We start from the raw sequence: 21099 nt of genomic DNA on the forward strand, positions 1-21099 counted from the left end.
ACAGACACACACACCAACACACACACAGACACACACACACACAGACACCAACACACACAAACACACACACGCACACTCACAAACACACACACTCACACACACAGACACACACACTCACACACACAGACAGACACACACTCAGAAACAGAGACACACACACTCACTCACACACCCACAAACACACACAGTCACAAATGAACACACACACACACCCACTCACACACACACACACTCACACACATAGACACTCACACACACAGACACACACACACTCACACAAACAGAATCACACACTCACTCACACACACAGACACACTCACACACACAGACACGAACACACACAGACACACACACTCACACACACAGACACACACACACATACGGACACACACACTCACACACACAGACACACACACTGACACACACAGAGACACACACACAAAGACACACACACACTCACACACACAGACACACACACTCACACACACACACACTCACACACACAAGGACACACACACTCATACACACACAAACACACACACACACACTCAGAAACACACACACTCACACACACACAGACACACACACTCACACACAGACAGACAGACACTCATAAACAGAGACACACACACTCACTCACACACCCACAAACACACACAGTCACAAATAAACACACACACACTCACACACACACACTCACACGCAGACACAAACACTCACACACACAGACACACACACTCACACGGACACACACACGCACAAACTCAGACACACACACACAGACACACACTCACACACACACAGATACAGACACACACACACAGACACACACAAACACACACACAGACACCCACACTCACAGGCACACACAGACACACACACAAACACACTTACACAGACATACACTCACACACAGACACACACACACAGTGACAGATACACACAGACACACACACACACTTAAACTGACACACACAGACACAGACACACACACTCGCACAGACACGCACACACAAACACTCACACACACAGTTACACTGACACACAAACAGACACAGACACAGACACGCACACTCGCACAGTAACACTCAGACACAGACATACACACAGACACACACAATCACACACACAGAGACACACAGACAGACACACACACTCACACACACAGACACAGACACACACACACACAGACACACACAAACACACACACAGACACCCACACTCACAGGCACACACAGACACACACACAAACACACTTACACAGACATACACTCACACACAGACACACACACACACTGACAGATACACACAGACACACACACACACTTAAACTGACACACACAGACACAGACACACACACTCGCACAGACACGCACACACAAACACTCACACACACAGTTACACTGACACACAAACAGACACAGACACAGACACGCACACTCGCACAGTAACACTCAGACACAGACATACACACAGACACACACAATCACACACACAGACAGACACACACACTCACACACACAGACACAGACACACACACTCACACAGACACACTCACAGACACAGACACACACACTCACACACACACACACACACACTCACACACACACACAGACACACACACTCACAGACACCCACAGACAAACGCACACAGACACTTACACAGACACACACACAGACACAGACACACACACTCACACAGATACACACACACAGACCCAGACACACACACTCACACGCAGACACAAACATTCACACACACAGACACACACACTCACACACACAGACACACACTCACACAAACACACAGACACACACACTCACACACAGACACACACACACTCACACGCAGACACAAACACTCACACACACAGACACACACACTCACACACACACACACTCACACACACAGACACACACTCACACGGACACACACACGCACAAACTCAGACACACACACAGACACACACTCAGACACACACAGATACAGACACACACACTCACACACACAGACACACAGAAACACACACACAGACACCCACACTCACAGGCACACACACACACACAAACACACTTACACAGACATGCACTCACACACAGACACACACACACACTGACAGATACACACAGACACACACACACTTAAACTGACACACACACAGACACAGACACACACACTCGCACAGACACGCACACACAAACACTCACACTTACACTGACACACACACAGACACAAACACATAGACACAGCCACACACACACAGACACACACACTCACCGACACACACAGACAAACGCACACACACACTTACACAGACACACACACACACAGACACACACACTCACACACAGAGCCACACACACCCACACACACACACGCACACAGACACAGACACACACACACCGAGACACACTTACACTGACACACACACACACACATAGACACAGACACACATACACATACACACACACTCACACAGACACACACACACACACACACAGACACACACACTCACACACACACAGACACACACACAGACACACACACACTCACACACACAGACACACACACACACACTTACACTGACACACACACAGACACAAACACATAGACACAGCCACACAGCCACGCACACACAGACACACACACTCACCGACACACACAGACAAACGCACACACACACTTACACAGACACACACACACACACATTCACAGACACACACACTCACACACAGAGACACACACACAGACACAGACACACACACACACACACTCACACACTCACACACACACATACACACACACTCACACACAGAGACACACACACTCACACGGACACACACACGCACAGACTTAGACACACAAACACAGAGACACACTTACACTGACACACACACACATAGACACAGACACACAGACACACATACACATACACACACACTCACACAGACACACACACACACACACACAGACACACACACTCACACACACACAGACACACACACAGACACACACACACTCACACACACACTCACAGACGCACACACACACACACAGACACACACACACACTCACACACACACACAAACACACACACTCACACACACAAGGACACACACACTAACACACACACTCACACACACAGACACACACACACAGACACGCACACACTCACACACACAGACGCACACACAGACACACACACTCACACACACAGACACACACTCACACAAACACACAGACACACACACTCACACACAGACACACACACTCACACACAGACACACACACACACACACACACTCACACACACAGACACACACACTCACAAACACACACAGAAACACACAGACACAGACACACACACATACACTCACACACACACAGACGCACACACTCACACACACAGACACACACACAGACACACTCACAGACACAGGCACACACACTCACACACACAGACACACACACAGACACTCACGCACGCACACACTCACACACAGACAGACACACACTCACTCATAAACAGAGACACACACACTCACTCACACACCCACAAACACACACAGTCACAAATAAACACACACACACTCACACACATAGACACTCACACACACAGACACACACACTCACACACACACAGAAACACACACTCTCTCACACACACGTACACACTCACACACACACAGACACGAACACACACACAGACACACACACTCACACACACACACAGACACACACACAGAAACACACACACATACAGACACACACACTCACACACACACAGACACACACACTGACACACACAGAGACACACACACAAAGACACACACACACTCACACACACAGATACACACACACACACTCACACACAGAAGGACACACACACTCATACACACACTAACACACACTCACACACGCAGACAAGCACACACTCACACACACAGACACACACACTCACACACACAGACACACACTCACACAAACACACAGACACAAACACTCACTTACTCAGACACACACACTCACACACACACTCACACACACAGACACACACACTCACAAAAACACACAGAATACCACAGACACAGACATACACTCACACATACACAGACACACGCACACACACTCACACACACAGACACAGACACACACGCACACACACTCACACACACAGACACACACACGCACTCACACACTCACGCACACACAGACACACACACGCAGACACACACAATCACACACACAGACAGACAGACACACACACACACTCACACACACAAAGACACACACAGACACACACACTCACACACAGACACACACACAGACACACACACACTCACACACACAGACAGACACACTCACAGACACACACACACACAGACACACACACTCACACACACAGACACACACACAGACACACACACATACAGACACACACACTGACCCACACAGAGACACACACATAAAGACACACACACACTCACACACTCAGACACACACACTCTCACACACAGACACACACTCACACAAACACACAGACACACACACTCACACACAGACACACACACACACTCACACGCAGACACAAACACTCACACACACAGACACACACACTCACACACACAGACACACACACTCACACGGACACACACACGCACAAACTCAGACACACACACAGACACACACTCACACACACACAGATACAGACATACACACACACAGACACACACAAACACACACACAGACACCCACACTCACAGGCACACACAGACACACACACAAACACACTTACACAGACATACACTCACACACAGACACACACACACACTGACAGATACACACAGACACACACACACACACTTAAACTGACACACACAGACACACACACACACTCGCACAGACACGCACACACAAACACTCACACACACAGTTACACTGACACACAAACAGACACAGACACAGACACGCACACTCGCACAGTAACACTCAGACACAGACATACACACAGACACACACAATCACACACACAGACAGACACACACACTCACACACACAGACACAGACACACACACTCACACAGACACACTCACAGACACAGACACACACACTCACACACACACACACTCACACACACACAGACACACACACTCACAGACACCCACAGACAAACGCACACACACACTTACACACACACACACAGACACAGACACACACACTCACACAGATACACACACACACAGACCCAGACACACACACTCACACACAGACACACACACACACACTCACACGCAGACACAAACATTCACACACACAGACACACACACTCACACACACAGACACACACTCACACAAACACACAGACACACACACTCACACACAGACACACACACACTCACACGCAGACACAAACACTCACACGGACACACACACGCACAAACTCAGACACACACACAGACACACACTCACACACACAGATACAGACACACACACACACAGACACACACAAACACACACACAGACACCCACACTCACAGGCACACACAGACACACACACAAACACACTTACACAGACATACACTCACACACAGACACACACACACACTGACAGATACACACAGACACACACACACACACACACTTAAACTGACACACACAGACACAGACACACACACTCGCACAGACACGCACACACAAACACTCACACACACAGTTACACTGACACACAAACAGACACAGACACAGACACGCACACTCGCACAGTAACACTCAGACACAGACATACACACAGACACACACAATCACACACACAGACAGACACACACACTCACACACACAGACACAGACACACACACTCACACAGACACACTCACAGACACAGACACACACACTCACACACACACACACTCACACACACACACAGACACACACACTCACAGACACCCACAGACAAACGCACACACACACTTACACAGACACACACACAGACACAGACACACACACTCACACAGATACACACACACAGACCCAGACACACACACTCACACGCAGACACAAACATTCACACACACAGACACACACACTCACACACACAGACACACACTCACACACGCAGACACAAACATTCACACACACAGACACACACACTCACACACACAGACACACACTCACACAAACACACAGACACACACACTCACACACAGACACACACACACTCACACGCAGACACAAACACTCACACACACAGACACACACACTCACACACACACACACTCACACACACAGACACACACACTCACACGGACACACACACGCACAAACTCAGACACACACACAGACACACACTCAGACACACACAGATACAGACACACACACTCACACACACAGACACACAGAAACACACACACAGACACCCACACTCACAGGCACACACACACACACACACACAAACACACTTACACAGACATGCACTCACACACAGACACACACACACACTGACAGATACACACAGACACACACACACTTAAACTGACACACACACAGACACAGACACACACACTCGCACAGACACGCACACACAAACACTCACACTCACAGTTACACTGACACACACACAGACACAGACACACACACTCACAGACACACACAGACACACACACAGACACAGACACAGACACAGACACGCACACTCGCACAGTAACACTCAGACACAGACATACACACAGACACACACAATCACACACACAGAGACACACAGACAGACACACACACTCACACACACAGACACAGACACACACACTCACACAGACACACTCACAAACACAGACACACACACTCACACACACACACACACACTCACACGCACACAGACACACACACTCACAGACACCCACAGACAACCGCACACACACACTTACACAGACACACACACAGACACAGACACACACACTCACACAGACACACACACACAGACACTGACACACACACAGACACACACTTACACTGACACACTCACACACAGACACAAACACACAGACACTGAAAAACACACTCACACACACAGACACAGACACCCACACTGACACAGACACACACACACAGACACAGTCACACACACTCACACACAAACACCGACACACACACACTTACACTGACAAAGACACAGACACACACACTCACAGACACAAACACACACACTTACACTGACACACACACAGACACAAACACATAGACACAGCCACACACACACACAGACACACACACTCACCGACACACACAGACAAACGCACACACACACTTACACAGACACACACACACACAGACACACACACTCACACACAGAGCCACACACACCCACACACACACACGCACACAGACACAGACACACACACACCGAGACACACTTACACTGACACACACACACACATAGACACAGACACACATACACATACACACACACTCACACAGACACACACACACACACACACACACAGACACACACACTCACACACACACACAGACACACACACAGACACACACACAGACACACACACACTCACACACACACAGACACACACACACTCACAGACGCACACACACACACTTACACTGACACACACACAGACACAAACACATAGACACAGCCACACAGCCACGCACACACAGACACACACACTCACCGACACACACAGACAAACGCACACACACACTTACACAGACACACACACACACACAGATTCACAGACACACACACTCACACACAGAGACACACACACAGACACAGACACACACACTCACACAGTCACACACACACGCACAGACACACACACACTTACACACACACTCACACACACACATACACACACACTCACACACAGAGACACACACACTCACACGGACACACACACGCACAGACTTAGACACACACACACAGAGACACACTTACACTGACACACACACACACATAGACACAGACACACAGACACACATACACATACACACACACTCACACAGACACACACACACACACACAGACACACACACTCACACACACAGACACACACACAGACACACACACACTCACACACACACTCACAGACGCACACACACACACACAGAAACACACACACACAGACACACACACACACTCACACACACACAAACACACACACTCACACACACAAGGACACACACACTAACACACACACTCACACACACAGACACACACACACAGACACGCACACACTCACACACACAGACGCACACACAGACACACACACTCACACACACAGACACACACTCACACAAACACACAGACACACACACTCACACACAGACACACACACTCACACACAGACACACACACACACACACACTCACACACACAGACACACACACTCACAAACACACACAGAAACACACAGACACAGACACACACACATACACTCACACACACACAGACGCACACACTCACACACACAGACACACACACAGACACACTCACAGACACAGGCACACACACTCACACACACAGACACACACACAGACACTCACGCACGCACACACTCACACACAGACAGACACACACTCACTCATAAACAGAGACACACACACTCACTCACACACCCACAAACACACACAGTCACAAATAAACACACACACACTCACACACATAGACACTCACACACACAGACACACACACTCACACACACACAGAAACACACACTCACTCACACACACGTACACACTCACACACACACAGACACGAACACACACACAGACACACACACTCACACACACACACAGACACACACACAGAAACACACACACATACAGACACACACACTCACACACACACAGACACACACACTGACACACACAGAGACACACACACAAAGACACACACACACTCACACACACAGATACACACACACTCACACACAGAAGGACACACACACTCATACACACACTAACACACACTCACACACGCAGACAAGCACACACTCACACACACAGACACACACACTCACACACACAGACACACACTCACACAAACACACAGACACAAACACTCACACACTCAGACACACACACTCACACACACACTCACACACACAGACACACACACTCACAAAAACACACAGAATACCACAGACACAGACATACACTCACACATACACAGACACACACCCTCACACACACACAGAGACACACACAGACACACTCACAGACACACACACACACACACAGACACACGCACACACACTCACACACACAGACACAGACACACACGCACACACACTCACACACACAGACACACACACGCACTCACACACTCACGCACACACAGACACACACACGCAGACACACACAATCACACACACAGACAGACAGACACACACACACACTCACACACACAGACACAGACACACTCACAGACACACACACACACAGACACACACACTCACACACACAGACACACACACAGACACACACACATACAGACACACACACAGACACACACACTCACACACACACACTCACACTCAGACACAAACACTCACAAACACAGACACACACACACTCACACACACAGACAGACACACTCACAAAAACACACAGAATACCACAGACACAGACATACACTCACACATACACAGACACACACACTCACACACACCCACAGACACACACACAGACACACTCACAGACACACTTACAGGCACACACACTCACACACACAGACACAGACACACACGCACACACACTCACACACACAGACACACACACGCACTCACACACTGACGCACACACAGACACACACACACACTCACACACACAGACACAGACACACACACTCACACAGACACACTCACAGACACAGACACACACACTCACACACACACACACACACTCACACACACACAGACACACACACTCACAGACACCCACAGACAAACGCACACACACACTTACACAGACACACACACAGACACAGACACACACACTCATACAGACACACACAAACACAGACCCAGACACACACACTCAGACACACACACAGACACACACTTACACTGACACACTCACACACAGACACAAACACACAGACACTGAAAAACACACTCACACACACAGACACACACACAAACAGACACAGACACACACACACACAGACAGACACACTCACCGACACACACAGACAAACGCAGACACACACTTACACAGACACACACACACACAGACACACACACACACTCAGAGACACACACAGACACACTCACACACAGACATATACACACACATTCACAGACACACACACTCACACACAGAGACACACACACAGACACAGACACACACACTCACACAGTCACACACACACACGCACACACACACACACTTACACACACACTCACACACACACACACACATACACACACACTCACACACACAGACACACACACTCACACGGACACACTCACGCACAGACTCAGACACACACACACACACATAGACACATACACACAGACACACATACACAGACACACACACTCACACAGACACACACACACTTACACACACACACATACACACACACTCACACACAGAGACACACACACTCACACGGACACACACACGCACAGACACAGACACACACAGAGACACACACTCACACACACACAGACACAGACACACACACTCACACACAAACAGACACACACACAAACACACACACAGAAACACACACTCACAGGCACACACAGACACACACACACAAACACACTTACACAGACCTACACTCACACACAGACACAAACACACAGACACAGACTTACACACACTCACACACACACAGACACAGACACACACACTCACAGACACACACAGACACACATACACACTTACACTGACACACACACAGACACAGACACACACACTCACAGACACACACAGACACACACACAAACACACTTAGACAGACATACACTCACACACAGACACAGACACAGACACAGACTCACACACACTCACACACACACAGACACACACACACACAGACACAGACACACACACTCACACAGACACTCACTCAGACACAGACACACACTCACACACACACATTCACACACACAGAGACACACACACACTGTCACACACACTCACACACAGATACGGACACAGACACACACACTCACACACAAACAGACACACACACACACTCACACGCAGACACAAACACTCACAAACACAGACACACACACACTCACACACACACACACTCACACACACAGACAGACACACTCACAAAAACACACAGAATACCACAGACACAGACATACACTCACACATACACACAGACACACACACAGACACACTCACAGACACACTCACAGGCACACACACTCACACACACAGACACAGACACACACGCACACACACTCACACACACAGACACACACACACGCACTCACACACTCACGCACACACAGACACACACACACACAGACACAGACGCACACACACACAGACACACACACACACAGACACAGGCACACACACTCACACACACAGACACACACACAAACACTCACACACACAAACACACACAATCTCACACACAGACACACACTCACAGACACACACACAAAGACACACACACTCACACACACATTCGCACACACAGACACACACACAGACACACACACTCAGACACAAAGACACACACACGCACACAGAGACATGCACACACTCTCACACACAGACACAAGCACACACAGACACACACACCAACACACACACAGACACACACACACACAGACACCAACACACACAAACACACACACGCACACTCACAAACACACACACTCACACACACAGACACACACACTCACACACACAGACAGACACACACTCAGAAACAGAGACACACACACTCACTCACACACCCACAAACACACACAGTCACAAATGAACACACACACACACCCACTCACACACACACACACTCACACACATAGACACTCACACACACAGACACACACACACTCACACAAACAGAATCACACACTCACTCACACACACAGACACACTCACACACACAGACACGAACACACACAGACACACACACTCACACACACAGACACACACACACATACGGACACACACACTCACACACACAGACACACACACTGACACACACAGAGACACACACACAAAGACACACACACACTCACACACACAGACACACACACTCACACACACACTCACACACACAAGGACACACACACTCATACACACACAAACACACACACACACTCAGAAACACACACACTCACACACACACAGACACACACACTCACACACAGACAGACAGACACTCATAAACAGAGACACACACACTCACTCACACACCCACAAACACACACAGTCACAAATAAACACACACACACTCACACACACACACTCACACGCAGACACAAACACTCACACACACAGACACACACACTCACACGGACACACACACGCACAAACTCAGACACACACACACAGACACACACTCACACACACACAGATACAGACACACACACACAGACACACACAAACACACACACAGACACCCACACTCACAGGCACACACAGACACACACACAAACACACTTACACAGACATACACTCACACACAGACACACACACACAGTGACAGATACACACAGACACACACACACACTTAAACTGACACACACAGACACAGACACACACACTCGCACAGACACGCACACACAAACACTCACACACACAGTTACACTGACACACAAACAGACACAGACACAGACACGCACACTCGCACAGTAACACTCAGACACAGACATACACACAGACACACACAATCACACACACAGAGACACACAGACAGACACACACACTCACACACACAGACACAGACACACACACACACAGACACACACAAACACACACACAGACACCCACACTCACAGGCACACACAGACACACACACAAACACACTTACACAGACATACACTCACACACAGACACACACACACACTGACAGATACACACAGACACACACACACACTTAAACTGACACACACAGACACAGACACACACACTCGCACAGACACGCACACACAAACACTCACACACACAGTTACACTGACACACAAACAGACACAGACACAGACACGCACACTCGCACAGTAACACTCAGACACAGACATACACACAGACACACACAATCACACACACAGACAGACACACACACTCACACACACAGACACAGACACACACACTCACACAGACACACTCACAGACACAGACACACACACTCACACACACACACACACACACTCACACACACACACAGACACACACACTCACAGACACCCACAGACAAACGCACACAGACACTTACACAGACACACACACAGACACAGACACACACACTCACACAGATACACACACACAGACCCAGACACACACACTCACACGCAGACACAAACATTCACACACACAGACACACACACTCACACACACAGACACACACTCACACAAACACACAGACACACACACTCACACACAGACACACACACACTCACACGCAGACACAAACACTCACACACACAGACACACACACTCACACACACACACACTCACACACACAGACACACACTCACACGGACACACACACGCACAAACTCAGACACACACACAGACACACACTCAGACACACACAGATACAGACACACACACTCACACACACAGACACACAGAAACACACACACAGACACCCACACTCACAGGCACACACACACACACACAAACACACTTACACAGACATGCACTCACACACAGACACACACACACACTGACAGATACACACAGACACACACACACTTAAACTGACACACACACAGACACAGACACACACACTCGCACAGACACGCACACACAAACACTCACACTTACACTGACACACACACAGACACAAACACATAGACACAGCCACACACACACAGACACACACACTCACCGACACACACAGACAAACGCACACACACACTTACACAGACACACACACACACAGACACACACACTCACACACAGAGCCACACACACCCACACACACACACGCACACAGACACAGACACACACACACCGAGACACACTTACACTGACACACACACACACACATAGACACAGACACACATACACATACACACACACTCACACAGACACACACACACACACACAGACACACACACTCACACACACACAGACACACACACAGACACACACACACTCACACACACACAGACACACACACACACACTTACACTGACACACACACAGACACAAACACATAGACACAGCCACACAGCCACGCACACACAGACACACACACTCACCGACACACACAGACAAACGCACACACACACTTACACAGACACACACACACACACATTCACAGACACACACACTCACACACAGAGACACACACACAGACACAGACACACACACACACACACTCACACACTCACACACACACATACACACACACTCACACACAGAGACACACACACTCACACGGACACACACACGCACAGACTTAGACACACAAACACAGAGACACACTTACACTGACACACACACACATAGACACAGACACACAGACACACATACACATACACACACACTCACACAGACACACACACACACACACACAGACACACACACTCACACACACACAGACACACACACAGACACACACACACTCACACACACACTCACAGACGCACACACACACACACAGACACACACACACACTCACACACACACACAAACACACACACTCACACACACAAGGACACACACACTAACACACACACTCACACACACAGACACACACACACAGACACGCACACACTCACACACACAGACGCACACACAGACACACACACTCACACACACAGACACACACTCACACAAACACACAGACACACACACTCACACACAGACACACACACTCACACACAGACACACACACACACACACACACTCACACACACAGACACACACACTCACAAACACACACAGAAACACACAGACACAGACACACACACATACACTCACACACACACAGACGCACACACTCACACACACAGACACACACACAGACACACTCACAGACACAGGCACACACACTCACACACACAGACACACACACAGACACTCACGCACGCACACACTCACACACAGACAGACACACACTCACTCATAAACAGAGACACACACACTCACTCACACACCCACAAACACACACAGTCACAAATAAACACACACACACTCACACACATAGACACTCACACACACAGACACACACACTCACACACACACAGAAACACACACTCTCTCACACACACGTACACACTCACACACACACAGACACGAACACACACACAGACACACACACTCACACACACACACAGACACACACACAGAAACACACACACATACAGACACACACACTCACACACACACAGACACACACACTGACACACACAGAGACACACACACAAAGACACACACACACTCACACACACAGATACACACACACACACTCACACACAGAAGGACACACACACTCATACACACACTAACACACACTCACACACGCAGACAAGCACACACTCACACACACAGACACACACACTCACACACACAGACACACACTCACACAAACACACAGACACAAACACTCACTTACTCAGACACACACACTCACACACACACTCACACACACAGACACACACACTCACAAAAACACACAGAATACCACAGACACAGACATACACTCACACATACACAGACACACGCACACACACTCACACACACAGACACAGACACACACGCACACACACTCACACACACAGACACACACACGCACTCACACACTCACGCACACACAGACACACACACGCAGACACACACAATCACACACACAGACAGACAGACACACACACACACTCACACACACAAAGACACACACAGACACACACACTCACACACAGACACACACACAGACACACACACACTCACACACACAGACAGACACACTCACAGACACACACACACACAGACACACACACTCACACACACAGACACACACACAGACACACACACATACAGACACACACACTGACCCACACAGAGACACACACATAAAGACACACACACACTCACACACTCAGACACACACACTCTCACACACAGACACACACTCACACAAACACACAGACACACACACTCACACACAGACACACACACACACTCACACGCAGACACAAACACTCACACACACAGACACACACACTCACACACACAGACACACACACTCACACGGACACACACACGCACAAACTCAGACACACACACAGACACACACTCACACACACACAGATACAGACATACACACACACAGACACACACAAACACACACACAGACACCCACACTCACAGGCACACACAGACACACACACAAACACACTTACACAGACATACACTCACACACAGACACACACACACACTGACAGATACACACAGACACACACACACACACTTAAACTGACACACACAGACACACACACACACTCGCACAGACACGCACACACAAACACTCACACACACAGTTACACTGACACACAAACAGACACAGACACAGACACGCACACTCGCACAGTAACACTCAGACACAGACATACACACAGACACACACAATCACACACACAGACAGACACACACACTCACACACACAGACACAGACACACACACTCACACAGACACACTCACAGACACAGACACACACACTCACACACACACACACTCACACACACACAGACACACACACTCACAGACACCCACAGACAAACGCACACACACACTTACACACACACACACAGACACAGACACACACACTCACACAGATACACACACACACAGACCCAGACACACACACTCACACACAGACACACACACACACACTCACACGCAGACACAAACATTCACACACACAGACACACACACTCACACACACAGACACACACTCACACAAACACACAGACACACACACTCACACACAGACACACACACACTCACACGCAGACACAAACACTCACACACACAGACACACACACTCACACACACAGACACACACACTCACACGGACACACACACGCACAAACTCAGACACACACACAGACACACACTCACACACACAGATACAGACACACACACACACAGACACACACAAACACACACACAGACACCCACACTCACAGGCACACACAGACACACACACAAACACACTTACACAGACATACACTCACACACAGACACACACACACACTGACAGATACACACAGACACACACACACACACACACTTAAACTGACACACACAGACACAGACACACACACTCGCACAGACACGCACACACAAACACTCACACACACAGTTACACTGACACACAAACAGACACAGACACAGACACGCACACTCGCACAGTAACACTCAGACACAGACATACACACAGACACACACAATCACACACACAGACAGACACACACACTCACACACACAGACACAGACACACACACTCACACAGACACACTCACAGACACAGACACACACACTCACACACACACACACTCACACACACACACAGACACACACACTCACAGACACCCACAGACAAACGCACACACACACTTACACAGACACACACACAGACACAGACACACACACTCACACAGATACACACACACAGACCCAGACACACACACTCACACGCAGACACAAACATTCACACACACAGACACACACACTCACACACACAGACACACACTCACACACGCAGACACAAACATTCACACACACAGACACACACACTCACACACACAGACACACACTCACACAAACACACAGACACACACACTCACACACAGACACACACACACTCACACGCAGACACAAACACTCACACACACAGACACACACACTCACACACACACACACTCACACACACAGACACACACACTCACACGGACACACACACGCACAAACTCAGACACACACACAGACACACACTCAGACACACACAGATACAGACACACACACTCACACACACAGACACACAGAAACACACACACAGACACCCACACTCACAGGCACACACACACACACACACACAAACACACTTACACAGACATGCACTCACACACAGACACACACACACACTGACAGATACACACAGACACACACACACTTAAACTGACACACACACAGACACAGACACACACACTCGCACAGACACGCACACACAAACACTCACACTCACAGTTACACTGACACACACACAGACACAGACACACACACTCACAGACACACACAGACACACACACAGACACAGACACAGACACAGACACGCACACTCGCACAGTAACACTCAGACACAGACATACACACAGACACACACAATCACACACACAGAGACACACAGACAGACACACACACTCACACACACAGACACAGACACACACACTCACACAGACACACTCACAAACACAGACACACACACTCACACACACACACACACACTCACACGCACACAGACACACACACTCACAGACACCCACAGACAACCGCACACACACACTTACACAGACACACACACAGACACAGACACACACACTCACACAGACACACACACACAGACACTGACACACACACAGACACACACTTACACTGACACACTCACACACAGACACAAACACACAGACACTGAAAAACACACTCACACACACAGACACAGACACCCACACTGACACAGACACACACACACAGACACAGTCACACACACTCACACACAAACACCGACACACACACACTTACACTGACAAAGACACAGACACACACACTCACAGACACAAACACACACACTTACACTGACACACACACAGACACAAACACATAGACACAGCCACACACACACACAGACACACACACTCACCGACACACACAGACAAACGCACACACACACTTACACAGACACACACACACACAGACACACACACTCACACACAGAGCCACACACACCCACACACACACACGCACACAGACACAGACACACACACACCGAGACACACTTACACTGACACACACACACACATAGACACAGACACACATACACATACACACACACTCACACAGACACACACACACACACACACACACACAGACACACACACTCACACACACACACAGACACACACACAGACACACACACAGACACACACACACTCACACACACACAGACACACACACACTCACAGACGCACACACACACACTTACACTGACACACACACAGACACAAACACATAGACACAGCCACACAGCCACGCACACACAGACACACACACTCACCGACACACACAGACAAACGCACACACACACTTACACAGACACACACACACACACAGATTCACAGACACACACACTCACACACAGAGACACACACACAGACACAGACACACACACTCACACAGTCACACACACACGCACAGACACACACACACTTACACACACACTCACACACACACATACACACACACTCACACACAGAGACACACACACTCACACGGACACACACACGCACAGACTTAGACACACACACACAGAGACACACTTACACTGACACACACACACACATAGACACAGACACACAGACACACATACACATACACACACACTCACACAGACACACACACACACACACACAGACACACACACTCACACACACAGACACACACACAGACACACACACACTCACACACACACTCACAGACGCACACACACACACACAGAAACACACACACACAGACACACACACACACTCACACACACACAAACACACACACTCACACACACAAGGACACACACACTAACACACACACTCACACACACAGACACACACACACAGACACGCACACACTCACACACACAGACGCACACACAGACACACACACTCACACACACAGACACACACTCACACAAACACACAGACACACACACTCACACACAGACACACACACTCACACACAGACACACACACACACACACTCACACACACAGACACACACACTCACAAACACACACAGAAACACACAGACACAGACACACACACATACACTCACACACACACAGACGCACACACTCACACACACAGACACACACACAGACACACTCACAGACACAGGCACACACACTCACACACACAGACACACACACAGACACTCACGCACGCACACACTCACACACAGACAGACACACACTCACTCATAAACAGAGACACACACACTCACTCACACACCCACAAACACACACAGTCACAAATAAACACACACACACTCACACACATAGACACTCACACACACAGACACACACACTCACACACACACAGAAACACACACTCACTCACACACACGTACACACTCACACACACACAGACACGAACACACACACAGACACACACACTCACACACACACACAGACACACACACAGAAACACACACACATACAGACACACACACTCACACACACACAGACACACACACTGACACACACAGAGACACACACACAAAGACACACACACACTCACACACACAGATACACACACACTCACACACAGAAGGACACACACACTCATACACACACTAACACACACTCACACACGCAGACAAGCACACACTCACACACACAGACACACACACTCACACACACAGACACACACTCACACAAACACACAGACACAAACACTCACACACTCAGACACACACACTCACACACACACTCACACACACAGACACACACACTCACAAAAACACACAGAATACCACAGACACAGACATACACTCACACATACACAGACACACACCCTCACACACACACAGAGACACACACAGACACACTCACAGACACACACACACACACACAGACACACGCACACACACTCACACACACAGACACA

Source organism: Hemitrygon akajei, chromosome 28 (genome assembly GCF_048418815.1).
Source record: "Hemitrygon akajei chromosome 28, sHemAka1.3, whole genome shotgun sequence".
Lineage (NCBI taxonomy): Eukaryota > Metazoa > Chordata > Chondrichthyes > Myliobatiformes > Dasyatidae > Hemitrygon > Hemitrygon akajei.